At 39.1% G+C, this 8,069-nt stretch overlaps 1 non-coding gene across 1 annotated transcript; it reads right to left on the reverse strand.

The window, feature by feature from the left end:
* Positions 1-6,380: 6,380 nt before the first annotated feature.
* Positions 6,381-6,483, reverse strand: LOC113923962. Its single transcript, XR_003520471.1, has one exon. It is a non-coding gene; the product is annotated as a U6 spliceosomal RNA (small nuclear RNA).
* Between the last annotated feature and the right edge of the window lie 1,586 nt (positions 6,484-8,069).

Below are 8,069 nucleotides of genomic sequence, written 5' to 3' on the forward strand. Positions count from 1 at the left end.
GACCCACGCGGGCTGAAGGTCCTGCCTTCTCTCCCCTCTGCCTACAGAACCAGAGGTCAAGGTAGCTTCTAGGGCAGGTTTCCTTCTAATTCGAGGTAGAAAAGTAAAGAGTCCCATTCTGGTTTCCCATCTTCCCCGTGTCCTCCAAAGCAGTGTTTACCAGAAAAAAAAACAAAAAACAAAACCCTCATTTCTCAGTTCCCTATAAACTGGACACTTACAGTCACATCTAACTTCAGTTCTTTGTATTCATACTTTTATTTGTAGCAATCTCAAAGGGAGATGAGAAAGTCTTCTAACTTTCACAAGTTTTGGTAAATCGAATATACTCTTTATTATGGACAAATGGTGACCCACCTGAATTAAGGGGAAAAAAAACGTGTATTTTTTTGTGTCTTCCACTGTGCTGTATGTTGAACATGTGCTGGATTTTACCTCATCAACTGTACTGTGCTGAGAAATATGTTTTTCAGGACCCCCTTCTAAGTATTGTTCCAGGTAAGAATGAGCCAAAGGAGGGCTGGTACAGGATTTTGGGAAGACCTTCAGTGGTCAGGCTGGGAGGGCTGACACACATATGCCTGGGCAGGCCCAACTCCATCCACATCCACATCCACCTCTTCTTCTCCAGCAGCCGGTCCTGCCTGACCGGCTCCCAGGCTGTGGACCTGCAGAGATGGGGACACAGTCTCTGCACAGAGCCAGCAGCCTTCCACAGCCCTCTCCAAGCCTCCCCGTCACAATCCTACCTTCGCAGCTGTAACTGCATGGCTCCCCGACTTCCCTGCAAACATCAGCTGTGTCTGCCTGAACCAGTTGGTTCATGCTGGTTAGCGCCATCCCTGACGCTCTAACTCCCCCTTCTAGACCTTTACTTGACCAGCTTCATCCACAGGTTTTTAAAATCTAAGCCCTATTTAAAATTTCTTACCCCGCATTGCAGGTGACAGTTACTACATGCGGATACTAAGACACTGTTTTGAAACAGCAACAATTATCTCCTTGTTTACAGATTTGAGATTTTGGACAGATTTCACTGGAACAGCTCAACTTTGCTCCACAAACTATCTGGGCCCTTAATCAGAATATCTCAAATGTGTAGGGCCAGGAATAGTTGGGGCCTAGTCTGTTGGGCACCTGTCTCCTTTCATGGAATCTCAGGTCCCATGGGGTGGTATATCTCACTGCTCGTGGGGTCTCCAGGAGTGACTCTTCCAAGTAAGAGGAAATGGAAGTCGCCAGTCTCTTGAGGCCTGGACCCCAAAGCTAGAATAGCATCCCTGCTGCCCTGTTCAAGGAGTCAAAGCAGTTCACAGCAGACCCACATTCAGGAGGAGTGACTTAAATCCAAACTCTCACGGAAAGCAGTGTCTAAGAATTTGTCGCCATTTTTAATCTGTCACATCTCATGGTTCTGCCTCAACAGAGTTTACAAAAAGTTCATAAAAGAGTCAAGAATCAAATCAACTTCCCTTAGAATAGGGAGCCCAGCTTGAGAAGTGTGTAAAGTGAGTGCCTGGCAATGTGCTGTCCACGTTTACAAAGGTTCATTTCATGACAGTCATTGACATCACACAGCAGTATTTTTTAGAGGTGACAGTGTTCGGGGTCAAGCACATTAACTTGTGCCCAGCCACATAAATCTCAGAAGATCTGGTACTCAAGGCCAGTCCTGTCAGGCGGCAGAACTCCCTTACAATCAGTCCTTCAGCAGAGACATTCCATTGTATCTGCAGCTCAGCAGCGCACCATTTCCCAAATAACCAGCAGGCTTCATCCTTCCTCAAGGAGGAGGACATTTGTACGTATGGAAGGAATCCTCTGAAAATAAATGCATGTCATTTTCTCTTCCTTCAGAAGACTAGGCAGAGGTCATTTCCTCTCAGTCTCAGACACAGGTCTCACTGCCTTTGGGGCATGCAGGTGCCTCCAAGCTGTGAGGGCTTGCTGCCTCCCTGCTCCCTTTCCATTCCCAGGAGACAGGTGGCTTCCCCCGTGAGCAAACTCAGGGTCTGTGGGGAGGTCGTCCACAAGGTCACTCAAGATGAAGTTCAATGGATTTGATAAGTTGCCCTTATCATTTGGTCATAAAAAACTGTATTAACCTTCTAAGCTTCCCTGGTTAAGAGGAAGAACATGACAAAACTAACTTGATAGCATTATTGTTGTATTAATTTTTATCAGATAAGATTTGAGTGTGAGAGCAGATGAGTTCCCTGATCTTTTCTCAATGAATCACTAGCAAGGGGGGATCCATTACCATGATTGACTGATTCTAATCTCTAGAATGGATATTGGGAAAGACAGCTACCAGGGCTGCTTTACTCTACATCATGGTACTGAGCCTCAAGTGAGGTGCCCACACATTATAGGGTCTTTGATCAAAGTCTGCAGTGTCATTAAGCGGTAGTAGTATAGAAACATATCCACAATGTCACTGGAACTGAGATCAAGGCAATACAATTTACTCTCTGTATCGAAGGGATGCATTGAATCAGATGGATCTCATTTCTGTAGAATTTTACAACTTTGGCTGGTTAAAGTCTATTCCAGTCTCAAGACAGAGAATGTTTCAGCTAATTATTTATTTGTGTCATACACGGTGATGAATGCTTTTTAAAAATTCTCTATTTAAATTCAATGTAGTTAACATATACTGTATTATTAGTTTCAGGGGTAGAATTTAGTGATTCGGGTGCCGGGGGGCTCAGTTGGTTAAGCGACTGCTTCGGCTTAGGTCATGATCCCAGAGTCCTGGGATCGAGTCCCACACTGGGCTCCCGGCTCAGTGGGGAGCCTGCTTCTCCTTCTAACCATCTCCCCTCTCATGCTGTTTCTCTCTCTCTCTCTCTCTCTCTCAGATAAATAAATAAAATCTTAAAAAAAAGAATTTAGTGATTCATCAGATGCATATAACACCCAGGGCTCATTACATCAAGTGATCTTCTTTATGCCCATCACCCAGTTACCCCATCCCCCCACCAACCTCCCTCCAGCCACCCGCAGTTTGTGTCCAGAGTTCAGCATCTCTTATGGTTTGCATCCCTCTCTTTTTTCATCTTTTTTTTTTCTTTTTTCATCTTATTTTATTTTTCCTTCCCTTCCCCTATGTTCATCTCTTCTGTTTCTTACATTCCACATATGAGTAAAATCATATACCGTTTGTCTTTATGCCGTGCAAAATATCTTCTAGTACCATCCTTATCCTTACAAATGGCAGATTATATACTTTTTGATGGCTGAGTAATATTCCATTGTACATATATTACTTCTTCTTTATTGATTCATCTGTTGTTGGACATTTGGGCTCTTTCCATAGTTTGGCTATTGTGGACATTGCTGCTATAAATATTGGGGTGCATGTGCCCCTTCGAATCACTGTGTTTGTATCTTTGGGGTAAAAAATTCCCTCGCAGTGCCATTGCTGGGTCATTGGGTAGCTCTATTTTTAACTTTTTGAGGAATCTCAGACTTTTTTTTTTTTTTTCCAGACTGTTTTCCAGAGTAACTGTTCCAGCTGGCATTCCCAGCAATGGTGTAAGAGGGTTCCCCTTGCTCTGTATCCTCGCCAACATCTGTCATTTCCTGACTTGTTAAATTTAGCCATTCTGACTGGTGTGAGGTCATATTTTGTTGTGCTTTTGATTTGTATTTCTCTGATGCTCTGTAATGTGGAGCATTTTTTCATGTGTCTGTTGGCCATTTGGATGTCTTCTTTGGGGAAGTGTCTATTCATGTCTTCTGCCCATTTCCTGACTGGATTATTTGTTTTTTGGATGTTGAGTTTGATAAGTTCTTTATAGATTTTGGATACTAACCCTTTATCTGATAAGACATTTGCAAACATCTTCTCCGATTCTGTAGGTTGGTTGCCTTTTAGTTTTGTTGACTATTTCCTTTGCTTTGCAGAAGCTTTGTATCTTGATGAAGTCCCAATAGTTCATTTTTGCCTTTGTTTCCCTTGCGTTTGGAGATTTGTCTAGGAAGAAGTTGCTGCAGCTGAGGTCAAAGAGGTTGCTGCCTGTGTTCTCCTCTAGGATTTTGATGGATTCTTGTCACACATTTAGTAAGTCTTTCAACCATTTGGAGTCTATTTTTGTGTGTGGTGTAAGAACATGGCCCAGTTTCATTCTTGTGCATGTGGCCGTCCAATTTTCCCAACACCATTTGTTGAACAGACTTTTTTCTATTGGATGTTCTTTCCTGCTTTGTTGAAGATGAGTTGACTGTAGAGTTGAGGGTCCATTTCTGAATTGTCTGTTCTTATTCCATTGATCTATGTGTCTGTTTTTGTGCCAGTACCATACTGTCTGGATGATTACAGCTTTGTAATACAGCTTGAAGTCTGGAATTGTGATGTCCCCAGGTTTGGTTTTCTTTTTCAACATTCCTTTGGCTATCCGGGGTCTTTTCTGGTTCCATACAAATTTTAGGATTGTTTGTTTCAGCTCTGTAAAAAATGTTCATGGTATTTTGATAGGGATTGCATTGAATGTATAGATTGCTTTGGGTAGCATAGACATTTTAACAATATTTATTCTTCCAATCCATGAGCATGGAACATTTTTCCATTTCTTTGTGTCTTCCTCAATTTCTTTCATAAGTGTTCTATAGTTTTCAGAGTACAGATCCTTTACCTCATTGGTTAGGTTTATTCCTAGGTATCTTACGGTTTTTGGTGCAGTTGTAAATAGGATCAATTTCTTGATTTTTCTTTCTTCTGCCTCATTGTTAGTGTATAGAAATGCAGCTGACTTCTGTGCATTGATTTTATATCCTGTGACTTCGCTGAATTGCTGTATGAGTTCTAGCGATTTTCAGGTGGAGTCTTTTGAGTTTTCTACATAGAGTATCGTGTTGTCTGCAAGGATGAAAGCTTGACTTCGTCTTTGTCTATTTAGATGTCTTTTATTTCTTTTTCTTGTCTGATTGCTGAGGCTAGGACTTCCAGTACAATGTTGAGCAACAGCGGTGATAGTGGACATCCCTGTCATGTTCCTGACCTTAGGGGAAAAGCTCTCAATTTTCCCCGCTTGAGGATGATAATCACAGTGGGTTTTTGTATATGGTTTTTATGATATTGAGGTATATTCCCTCTATTCCTACACAGCACATAGTTTTTATCAAGAAAGGAGGCTGTATTTTGTCAAATGCTTTTTCTGCATCTATTGAGAGAATCATATGGTTCTTGTCCTTTGTTTTATTAATGTGGTGTATCGCATTGATTGATCTGTGGATGTTGAACCACACTTGCAGCCCAGGAATAAGTCCCACTTGGTTGTGGTGAATACTCCTTTTAATGCACTGTTGGATCCTATTAGCTAGTATCTTGGTGAGAATTTTTCCATCCATGTTCATCAGGGATATTACAGGGTCTGTAATACTTTTTAGTGAGGTCTTTGGTTTGGGGATCAAGGTAATGCTGGCTTCCTAGAAAGAGTTTAGAAGTTTTCCTTCCATTTCTATTTTTTGAACCAGTTTCAACAGAATAGGTATTAATTCTTCTTTAAATGTTTGGTAGAATTCCGCTGGGTGGTCATCCAGCCCTGGATTGTTGTTTGTTGGGAGATTTTTGATTACTGATTCAGTTTCTTTGCTGGTTATAAATTTGATCAGGTTTTGTATTTCTTCCTGCTCCAGTTTTGGTAGTTTATATGTTTCTAGGAATGTATCCATTTCTTCCAGATTGCCCAATTTGTTGGCATATAATTGCTCATAATATTTTCTTAAAATTGTTTGTAATTTTTTGCTATTGGTTGTGATCTCTCCTCTTTCATTTATGATTTTATTTTGGAGGGTTCTCTCTCTTTTCTTTTTGATAAGTCTGGTTAGGGGTTTATCAAGCTTATTAATTCTTTCAAGAATTTAATTTCAGCTGTTAGTTTCGTTGATTTGTTCTACTATTTATTTTATTTCTATATCCTTGATTTCTGCTCTAATCTTTATTATTTTCTCTTCTGCTGGATTTAGGCTTTATTTCCTGTTCTTTCTCCAGCTCCTTTTGGTGTAAAGTTAGATTATGTATTTAAGACTTTTCTTGTTTTTTGAGGAAGGCCTGTATTGCTATATACTTCCCTCTTCAGACCACCTTTGCTAATCACAAAGGTTTTGAACTATTGTGTTTTCATTTTCATTTGTTTCCATGTATTTTTTTAAATTCTTTAGTTTCCTGGTTGACCCGTTCATTCTTTAGTAGGATGCTCTTTAACCTCCATGTATCTGTGGTCCTTCCAATTTATTTCTTGTGGTTGACTTCAAGTTTTAAAATATTGTGGCCTGAAAGTATGTGTGTGGTATTATCTCAGTCTTTTTGTACCGGTTGAGACCTGATTTGTGACCCAGTATGTCATCTATTCTGGAAAAAGTTCCATGTGCATTAAAAAAATATGGAATGCTTCATGAATTTGCATGTCATCCTTGCATAAGATGCTAATCTTCCCTGTATTGTTCCAATTTTAGTAAATGTGCTGCCAAAGTGAGCACTGTTGAATGCTTTTTAACTGTTTAATTTTCTGAAATACTTTATCTAAGTATTAAGTGACAATCTTGTCTACTCTTTGTTTTAAACCCCCTTTTTGTTCATCTTCGTTTTGTCAAATAATAGTTTAATTCAAAGCAAAAAGCCAGAGAAGGGCAAATTGCTATTATTTTTCCTTCCCTTGGATTCTTCACTGAATTCAATTATAATTGTGGCTAATTCTCAAGTGTTTGCCCTGATATTTGCCCTTCGGTAACTATAAAGCAGATGCTGAAATATTAAATCATGTGTAAAAACAGCTTACAGAAATTACAAAGAAATTTCTGCCAAATGATACATTTGGAATTGGAGACTTTGGAGCTTTCCTGTTGGCACTGGAGTTGAAGTCCTGACAGGAAAATGTCGTCTGACCTTGGCCTTTCTTTCCCATATTCTGGAATCAATTCTGTTATGACATCATTACTTGTGCAGCAAAAACTGCTAAGCTTTTGGGTGAGCTCTGTATACTACATGCCAGAGTTATTTCATATGATTGATAGTTGGAGTTTAGTGAAGAAAGATTTTATTTCATTGTTTTCTTAATTTTATCATCATGAAACAAATACATGCTTCCATATCACAAGAGTCAACACCAAGTAGGGAAGTTTTAAGACAGGTTGGTTTCAGTATATTATTGATGAAGCCAAAGAACCTCCTAAATCCCTATACTTTTAGCAAATTTGCTTCACCTGGAGAAAGTGGGGTCCATAAGCTCTTATGACTTGTTTCTCGACTTTGGCTGGTTCTCTCATTGGCCATAAGGGAGTTCAGAGTATGAGAATTTGCTAGCACATACCATTAGTCTTGGACCCACAGGAATCAATGGGTGCTTAGGACAAACGATATACAAATAAATGTTTTGCTAATTTTTATATTTGCATGTGTTGCCTCAATAGATGATATTAGAAAAATGGCAACATATAGGTGATTCTATAGGTTAGAAGGTAGGTTCATAGTTTAACAACTTGAGTCATAAATATTCAGTATCATTAACTTCTCTTATTAGCAGTGAGAAGTGCTGTATAAAATATAGTCTGAACAACAATGTGTTTTAAGTCTAAGTGACTGGTTTTATATATTCATTAACTAATACTGAATCATTGCTTAAAGGGATATTCATAGTTCTGATTTTATTTTATCTTTCCTTGATCAAAGAAGGAAGCTGTATATGTTTTGTTTCCTATTTTCTATGGAGAAAAGAAAGACCTTTTTAAAAAGAAGATTCCATAACCCCTTACTAGCTGCATGGGAAAAATTCTTAATCACCCTCAATCTTAATATAGTTGAATAACTATACATTGGAGATGACAGTATATTCCTCTATAGTTTATTGGTGAATAAAATGAAATATGCCCAAAGATAAAGTGCTTAGAACAGTTTCTGGAACAAAGTAGTAATAATTATTAAATTATTAAAGTAATAACAATCATCATTTTTGTTATGTTATGCATTATCTTATTTGAAGATTTTCAGGAGAGCTACCACTGGTTTCTGTACCATATGCAGAAATTCTTCTCCTGAGCCATCTGTGTCTTTTTATCACAAGGCCTGT

Source organism: Zalophus californianus, chromosome 15 (genome assembly GCF_009762305.2).
Source record: "Zalophus californianus isolate mZalCal1 chromosome 15, mZalCal1.pri.v2, whole genome shotgun sequence".
NCBI classification, from domain to species: domain Eukaryota; kingdom Metazoa; phylum Chordata; class Mammalia; order Carnivora; family Otariidae; genus Zalophus; species Zalophus californianus.